This window comes from Pristiophorus japonicus, chromosome 3 (assembly GCF_044704955.1).
Source record: "Pristiophorus japonicus isolate sPriJap1 chromosome 3, sPriJap1.hap1, whole genome shotgun sequence".
NCBI classification, from domain to species: Eukaryota; Metazoa; Chordata; class Chondrichthyes; family Pristiophoridae; genus Pristiophorus; species Pristiophorus japonicus.
The window spans coordinates 326207791-326216920 of NC_091979.1; the positions used below are offsets into that span (position 1 = coordinate 326207791).

A 9130-nucleotide genomic window follows, 5' to 3' on the forward strand; every position below is an offset into this window, starting at 1 on the left:
AGATAAGATTGAGTCTGACTCCACCGCCCTTTGGAGAAGTGTTTTCCAGATTCTAACCACTTGCTGAGGAATGGCCACTCCTGTTCCTATGTATAAACGCAGAGAAACACGGGATCAATTCCTGCCACACTCACAACCTTGCTAAATATAGCACCGTTATTCGATTCTCGTGACACAAGCTCCAGAAGTGTAGTCCAGCTGTTGAGGTTAAAGCTCTGGTTATGTTCCCAACAACATTACTGCCACAGCGTTTCCGTAGTGTAGTGGTTATCACGTTCGCCTAACACGCGAAAAGTCCCCGGTTCGAAACCGGGCGGAAACATTATGCAAACGTGTTCAATTAATGATAAGAAAAAATTAAATCATTCATATTAGTGGTTCAATGTTAACAGAGTGCAGTGTCTCACGATGCTGTTCCATTTGCTGATTTCTCTCTGCAGTTCTGTTCACACTCAAATTCTACACAGTGTCTCTCACTCCCTCCCGTTTCCAGCCCTGACGCTGGAAAAACCATATCTCAAAGCTGCACATTCCATGCATTCAGGTCAGCTGTGAGAGATTATTAAAGGATCCTGCCACGCCACCACGCTTCACAACAGAAAATTAAAGCCACAAACAAACCCATCGACTAATCGCTCTTCCCCAGCTCCAGAGTGAGTGAGGGCGGGACAAGCCCTAACTTCCGCTCCCACACTCTCCAATCAGCCGCTGCCGGCGGAAAGCGGAGAATGCAGCATGAAACAGCGGTTTACCGCCCTTCACTGGGCTGCAAAATGCCACCGTTCGAGACAACGCTCCCCGTACACCGAACAGCAGACTCAGAAAATGCTTCATCTCAGCTTCCTCAGTTGGAGCCCCAGCTTGCACGAACACTTCTTCACTGGAAACACCATTAATTATCTGATTGCCACGTTTTGCATCATGAAAGTAATCCTAAGCGATAATTATACAATCATAGAGGTTTACAGCATGGAAGGAGTCATTTAAGCCCATCGTATCTGCACCGGCCAACAAATGCCCAGTTTCAGGAGTGTACCCCTGCATCTTATTGCATTTCATGTGCACATCTCAGAACTTGTTAACTGTGCTGAGGGATTCTGCCTGCACCACACTTTCAGGCAGTGAGTTTGAGACCCCCACAAACATCTGCATGCAGAATGTTCACTTGAAATCCCCTTTAACCCTTACACTAATTACTTTTAAATTACGAAGCCTGGTTGTTGACCACTCCACTATGTGAAATAGACCCTTTTAATGAACAATATCTAGGCCCCTCCTATTTTTATACACCTCATGCTGTCGCCCATCAGCCTCCTCTGTTCCAAGGAAAACAAACCCATCCTATCCAATCTGTCCTCATAGCAAAGTTGCTCCACTCCCGACAACATCTACGTAAATCTCCTCTGTACCCTCTCCAGCGTATTCACGTCCTTCCTTCAATGCGGTGACTAGAACTGCACGCAGTACTCCAGCTGTGGCTTAACCAGAATTTTATACAGTTCGAGCATAACCCACTTGCTGTTCTGTTCCTTGCTTCTGCCAATAAATGCAACCATTCAATATGACTGCTTAACCAACTTTTCCAACTGGCCAGCTACTTTCAGGGATCTGTGGACATGCAATCCCAGTTACCTTTGTTCCTCTACACTTCTCAATGTCATACCAGTTGATGTGTATTCCCTTTCCTTGTTAGCCCTCCACAAATGCGCGATCTCTCACATCTCTGGATTAAATTCAATTTGCCACTGCTCTACCCCCTTATCAGTCGATTGATATCTTCCTGGAGTCTCCAGCTTTCTTCTTCATTATCAACCACACTGCCTATTTTAATAACACCTGAAAACTTCGAAATCATAACACCTGTATTCAAGTTTAGATCATTGATAAATACCATAAAAAGCAATGGATCTGGCACTGAAAACTGCGGAACCCCACTGGAAACATCCTTCCAGTCACAAAAACACCCATCAAACATTACCCTTTGCTTCCTGCCTCTGAGCCAAACTTGGATCCAATTTGCCACTTCGCCCTGAATCACATGGGCTTTTACTTAGAAAATGCATAATCATTAAATGTTATCCTGCCTTCATGGGAAAACATCATTAATTGACTGATGATCTTCATTTGCACAACTAAAGAAATGTTATCTGAAGGAGAATCCTTAATTGAATAACTTATCTGTGCTCTGCACTTTACCTCTGAATCCATAAACCATTTTGGACACTGTGCTTTAGAAGTCTGCTTCAAAATGTTCATTGCTGGTAACATGTACATGAGACGTTGGAAACAGTGAGATAGACTGCAGTGCAAGGGACTGGTTATTGTGAAACAGCAAAGAAAATATACATTCTGGAAGAATACCATCGAAAAGAAGTGTGGCCCTAACAGCCAAAAAGAAGATGAAGTGCTGAGCCCTTTTCAGCAAAAAATTCTTTTTCAAACATTTCTCTGACCGAATCTTCACAAAAGAAAAATGATGCTTTTAAAGTCATTAAACCCGAATTTTCATGCACCGGAATCTTCTGAATCAGATGCCTCTCGTTGTGCCGACTGAATCCATGTCCCTTTCAATATTCTGCTGACATGCACACTATTAAATGTGCCACTAACTTATAGAATCAAAGAATAAGGGAATGGATGCAGCCCGTCGAGCCCATGCCAACTCTCAACAAGTCTCACTCCCCTGTCACTTACCCACAGCTGTGCAATTTTTTTCATTCGGATACTTATCCAGCTCCGTTTTGAAAGATAAGATTGAGTCTGACTCCACCGCCCTGTAGAGCAATGTATTCCAGATTCTAACTACTTGCTGAGGAATGGCCACTCCTGTTCCTATGTATAAAGGCAGAGAAACACGGGATCAATTCCTGCCTCACTCACAACCTTGCGAAATATAGCACCGTCATTCTATTCTCGTGACACAAGCTCCAGAAGTGTAGTCCAGCTGTTGAGGTTAAAGCTCTGGTTATGTTCCCAACGATGTCACTGGCACAGCGTTTCCGTAGTGTAGTGGTTATCACTTTTGTCTCACACGCGCAAGGTCCCCGGTTCGAAACCGGGCGGAAACATTATGCAAACGTGTTCAATTAATGATTAGATAAAATTAAATCATTCATATTAGTGGTTCAATATTAACAGAGTGCAGTGTCTCACGATGCTGGTCCATTTGCTGATTTCTCTCTGCAGCTCGGTTCACACTCAAATTTTATACAGTGTCTCTCACTCCCTCCCGTTTCCAGCCCTGACGCTGGAGAAACCATATCTCAAAGCTGCACATTCCGTGCATTCAGGTCAGCTGTGAGAGATTATTAAAGGATCCTGCCACGCCACCACGCTTCACAACAGAAAATTAAAGCCACAAACAAACCCATCGACTAATCGCTCTTCACCAGCTCCAGAGTGAGTGAGGGCGGGACAAGCCCTAACTTCCACTCCCACACTCTCCAATCAGCCGCTGCCGGCGGAAAGCGGAGAATGCAGCATGAAACAGCGGTTTACCGCCCTGCACTGGGCTGCAAAATGCCACCGTTCGAGACAACGCTCCCCGTACACCAAACAGCAGCCTCATAAGATGCTTCATCTCAGCTTCCTGAGTTCGAGCCCCAGCTTGCACGAACACTTCTTCACTGGAAACACCATTAATTATCTGATTGCCACGTTTTGCATCATGAAAGTAATCCTAACCGATAATTATATAATCATAGAGGTTTACAGCATGGAAGGAGTCATTTAAGCCCATCGTATCTGCACCGGCCAACAAATGTCCAGTTTTAGGTGTGTCCCCCTGCACCTTATTGCATTTCATGTGCACATCTCAGAACTTGTTAAATGTGGTGAGGGTTTCTGCCTGCACCACACTTTCAGGCAGTGAGTTTGAGACCCCCACAAACATCTGCATGCAGAATGTTCACTTCAAATCCGCTTTAACCCTTACACTAATTACTTTTAAATTATGCAGCCTGGTTGTTGACCACTCCACTATGTGAAATAGACCCTTTTAATCAACAATATCTAGGCCCCTCCTTTTTATTTACACCTTAATGCTGTCGCCCATCAGCCTCCTCTGTTCCAAGGAAAACAAACACATCCTATCCAATCTGTCCTCATAGCAAAGTTGCTCCACTCCCGGCAACATCTACATAAATCTCCTCTGTACCCTCTCCAGCGTATTCACGTTCTTCCTTCAATGCGGTGACCAGAACTGCACGCAGAACTCCAGCTGTGGCCTAACCAGAATTTTATACAGTTCTAGCATAACCCACTTGCTGTTCTGTTCCTTGCTTCTGCCAATAAATGCAACCATTCCATATGAATTCTTAATCAACTTTTCCAACTGGTCAGCTACCTTCAGGGATCTGTGGACAAGCAATCCCAGTTACCTTTGTTCCTCTACACTTCTCAATGTCATACCAGTTGATGTGTATTCCCTTTCCTTGTTAGCCCTCCACAAATGCGCGATCTCTCACATCTCTGGATTAAATTCAGTTTGCCACTGCTCTACCCACTTATCAGTTGATTGATATCTTCCTGGAGTCTCCAGCTTTCTTCTTCATTATCAACCACACTGCCTATTTTAATAACACCTGAAAACTTCGTAATCATAACACCTATATTCAAGTTTAGATCATTGATAAATACCATAAAAAGCAATGGATCTGGCACTGAAAACTGTGGAACCACACTGGAAACATCCTTCCAGTCACAAAAACACCCATCAAACATTACCCTTTGCTTCCTGCCTCTGAGCCAAATTTGGATCCAATTTGCCACTTCGCCCTGAATCACATGGACTTTTAATTAGAAAATGCATAATCATTAAATGTTATCCTGCCTTCATGGGAAAACATCAATAATTGACTGATGATCTTCATTTGCACAACTAAAGATATGTTATCTGAAGGAGAATCCTTAATTGAATAACTTATCTGTGCTCTGCACTTTACCTCTGAATCCATAAACCATTTTGGACACTGTGCTTTAGAAGTCTGCTTCAAAATGTTCATTGCTGGTAACATGTACATGAGACGTTGGAAACAGTGAGATAGACTGCAGTGCAAGGGACTGGTTATTGTGAAACAGCAAAGAAAATATACATTCTGGAAGAATACCATCGAAAAGAAGTGTGGCCCTAACAGCCAAAAAGAAGATGAAGTGCTGAGCCCTTTTCAGCAAAAAATTATTTTTGAAACATTTCTCTGACCGAATCTTCACAAAAGAAAAATGATGCTTTTAAAGTCATTAAACCCGAATTTTCATGCACCGGAATCTTCTGAATCAGATGCCTCTCGTTGTGCCGACTGAATCCATGTCCCTTTCAATATTCTGCTGACATGCACACTATTAAATGTGCCACTAACTTATAGAATCAAAGAATAAGGGAATGGATGCAGCCCGTCGAGCCCATGCCAACTCTCAACAAGTCTCACTCCCCTGTCACTTACCCACAGCTGTGCAATTTTTTTCATTCGGATACTTATCCAGCTCCGTTTTGAAAGAAAAGATTGAGTCTGACTCCACCGCCCTGTAGAGCAATGTATTCCAGATTCTAACTACTTGCTGAGGAATGGCCACTCCTGTTCCTATGTATAAAGGCAGAGAAACACGGGATCAATTCCTGCCTCACTCACAACCTTGCGAAATATCGCACCGTCATTCTATTCTCGTGACACAAGCTCCAGAAGTGTAGTCCAGCTGTTGAGGTTAAAGCTCTGGTTATGTTCCCAACGATGTTACTGGCACAGCGTTTCCGTAGTGTAGTGGTTATCACGTTTGCCTCACACGCGCAAGTTCCCCGGTTCGAAACCGGGTGGAAACATTATGCAAACGTGTTCAATTAATGATTAGATAAAATTAAATCATTCATATTGGTGGTTCAATATTAACAGAGTGCAGTGTCTCACGATGCTGTTCCATTTGCTGATTTCTCTCTGCAGTTCTGTCCACACTCAAATTCTACACAGTTTATCTCACTCCCTCCCGTTTCCAGCCCTGACGCTGGAGAAACCATGTCTCAAAGCTGCACATTCCGTGCATTCAGGTCAGCTGTGAGAGATTATTAAAGGATCCTGCCACGCCACCACGCTTCACAACAGAAAATTAAAGCAACAGACAAACCCATCGACTAATCGCTCTTCCCCAGCTCCAGAGTGAGTGAGGGCGGGACAAGCCCTAACTTCCGCTCCCACACTCTCCAATCAGCCGCTGCCGGCGGAAAGCGGAGAATGCAGCATCAAACAGCGGTTTACCGCCCTTCACTGGGCTGCAAAATGCCACCATTCGAGACAACGCTCCCCGTACACGGAACAGCAGCCTCACAAGATGCTTTATCTCAGCTTCCTGAGTTCGAGCCCCAGCTTGCACGAACACTTCTTCAAAGGAAACACCATTAATTATCTGATTGCCAAGTTTTGCATCTTGAAAGTAATCCTAACCGACAATTATATAATCATAGAGGTTTACAGCATGAAAGGAGTCATTTAAGCCCATCGTATCTGAACCGGCCAACAAATGCCAAGTTTTAGGTGTGTACCCCTGCACCTTATTGCATTTCATGTGCACATCTAAGAACTTGTTAAATGTGGTGAGGGTTTCTGCCTGCACCACACTTTCAGGCAGTGAGTTTGAGACCCTCACAAACATCTGCATGCAGAATGTTCACTTCAAATCCCCTTTAACCTTTACACTAATTTCTTTGAAATTATGCAGCCTGGTTGTTGACCACTCCACTATGTGAACTAGACCCTTTTAATCAACAATATCCAGGCCCCTCCTATTTTTATACACCTCAATGCTGTCGCCCATCAGCCTCCTCTGTTCCAAGGAAAACAAACCCATCCTATCCAATCTGTCCTCATAGCAAAGTTGCTCCACTCCCGGCAACATCTACGTAAATCTCCTCTGTACCCTCTCCAGCGTATTCACGTTCTTCCTTCAATGCGGTGACCAGAACTGCACGCAGTACTCCAGCTGTGGCCTAACCAGAATTTTATACAGTTCTAGCATAACCCACTTGCTGTTCCGTTCCTTGCTTCTGCCAATAAATGCAACCATTCCATATGACTTCTCAACCAACTTTTCCAACTGGCCAGCTACCTTCAGGGATCTGTGGACAAGCAATCCAAGTTACCTTTGTTCCTCTACACTTCTCAATGTCATACCAGTTGATGTGTATTCCCTTTCCTTGTTAGCCCTCCACAAATGCACGATCTCTCACATCTCTGGATTAAATTACATTTGCCACTGCTCTACCCCCTTATCAGTTGATTGATATCTTCCTGGAGTCTCCAGCTTTCTTCTTCATTATCAACCACACTGCCTATTTTAATAACACCTGAAAACTTCGTAATCATAACACCTATATTCAAGTTTAGATCATTGATAAATACCATAAAAAGCAATGGATCTGGCACTGAAAACTGTGGAGCCCCACTGGAAACATCCTTCCAGTCACAAAAACACCCATCAAACATTACCCTTTGCTTCCTGCCTCTGAGCCAAATTTGGATCCAATTTGCCACTTCGCCCTGAATCACATGGGCTTTTACTTAGAAAATGCATAATCATTAAATGTTATCCTGCCTTCATGGGAAAACATCATTAATTGACTGATGATCTTCATTTGCACAAGTAAAGAAATGTTAACTGAAGGAGAGTCCTTAATTGAATAACTTATCTGTGCTCTGCACTTTACCTCTGAATCCATAAACCATTTTGGACACTGTGCTTTAGAAGTGTGCTTCAAAATGTTCCTTGCTGGTAACATGTACATGGGACGTTGGAAACAGTGAGATAGACTGTAGTGCAAGGGACTGGTTATTGTGAAACAGCAAAGAAAATATGCATTCTGGAATAATAACATCGAAAAGAAGTGTGGCCCTAACAGCCAAAAAGAAGATGAAGTACTGAGCCCTTCTCAGCAAAAAATTATTTTCCCAAACATTTCTCTGACCGAATCTTCACAAAACAAAAATGATGCTTTTAAAGTCATTAAACCCGAATTTTCGTGCACCCGAATCTTCTGAATCAGATGCCTCTCGTTGTGCCGACTGAATCCATGTCCCTTTAAATATTCTGCTGACATGCACACTATTAAATGTGCCACTAACTTATAAAATCGAAGAATAAGGGAATGGTTGCAGCCCGTCGAGCCCATGCCAACTCTCAACAAGTCTCACTCCCCTGTCATTTACCCACAGCTGTGCAATTGTTTTCATTCGGATATTTATCCAACTCCGTTTTGAAAGATAAGATTGAGTCTGACTCCACCGCCCTTTGGAGCAGTGTATTCCAGATTCTAACCACTTGCTGAGGAATGGCCACTCCTGTTCCTATGTATAAAGGCAGAGAAACACGGGATCAATGCCTGCCACACTCACAACCTTGCTCAATTTCGCACCGTCATTCTATTCTCGTGACACAAACTCCAGAAGTGCAGTCCAGCTGTTGAGCTTAAAGCTCTGGTTATGTTCCCAACAATGTTACTGCCACAGCGTTTCCGTAGTGTAGTGGTTATCACGTTTGCCTCACACGCGAAAGGTCCCCGGTTCGAAACCGGGCGGAAACATTATGCAAACTTGTTCAATTAATGATTGTATAAAATTAAATCATTCATATTAGTGGTTCAATATTAACAGATTACAGTGTCTCACGATGCTGTTCTATTTGCTGATTTCTCTCTGCAGTTCTGTTCACACTCAAATTCTACACAGTGTCTCTCACTCCCTCCCGTTTCCAGCCCTGACGCTGGAGAAACCATATCTCAAAGCTGCACATTCCGTGCATTCAGGTCAGCTGTGAGAGATTATTAAAGGATCCTGCCACGCCACCACGCGTCACAACAGAAAATTAAAGCCACAAACAAACCCATCGAATAATCGCTCTTCCCCAGCTCCAGAGTGAGTGAGGGCGGGACAAGCCCTAACTTCCGCTCCCACACTCTCCAATCAGCCGCTGCCGGCGGAAAGCGGAGAATGCAGCATCAAACAGCGGTTTACCGCCCTTCACTGGGCTGCAAAATGCCACCGTTCGAGACAACGCTCACCGTACACCGAACAGCAGCCTCATAAGATGCTTCATCTCAGCTTCCTGACTCCGAGCCCCAGCTTGCACGAACACTTCTTCACTGGAAACA

At 43.9% G+C, this 9130-nt stretch overlaps 4 non-coding genes across 4 annotated transcripts; all 4 read left to right on the forward strand.

The window, feature by feature from the left end:
- Nucleotides 1-249: 249 nt before the first annotated feature.
- On the forward strand, nt 250-322 carry trnav-aac (transfer RNA valine (anticodon AAC)). Its single transcript has one exon. It is a non-coding gene; the product is annotated as a tRNA-Val (tRNA).
- A 2673-nt stretch (nt 323-2995) lies between these two features.
- Nucleotides 2996-3068, forward strand: trnav-cac (transfer RNA valine (anticodon CAC)). Its single transcript has one exon. It is a non-coding gene; the product is annotated as a tRNA-Val (tRNA).
- Nucleotides 3069-5742: 2674 nt separating this feature from the next.
- trnav-cac (transfer RNA valine (anticodon CAC)) lies at nt 5743-5815 on the forward strand. Its single transcript has one exon. It is a non-coding gene; the product is annotated as a tRNA-Val (tRNA).
- Nucleotides 5816-8490: 2675 nt separating this feature from the next.
- Nucleotides 8491-8563, forward strand: trnav-cac (transfer RNA valine (anticodon CAC)). Its single transcript has one exon. It is a non-coding gene; the product is annotated as a tRNA-Val (tRNA).
- The last annotated feature ends 567 nt before the right edge of the window (nt 8564-9130 follow it).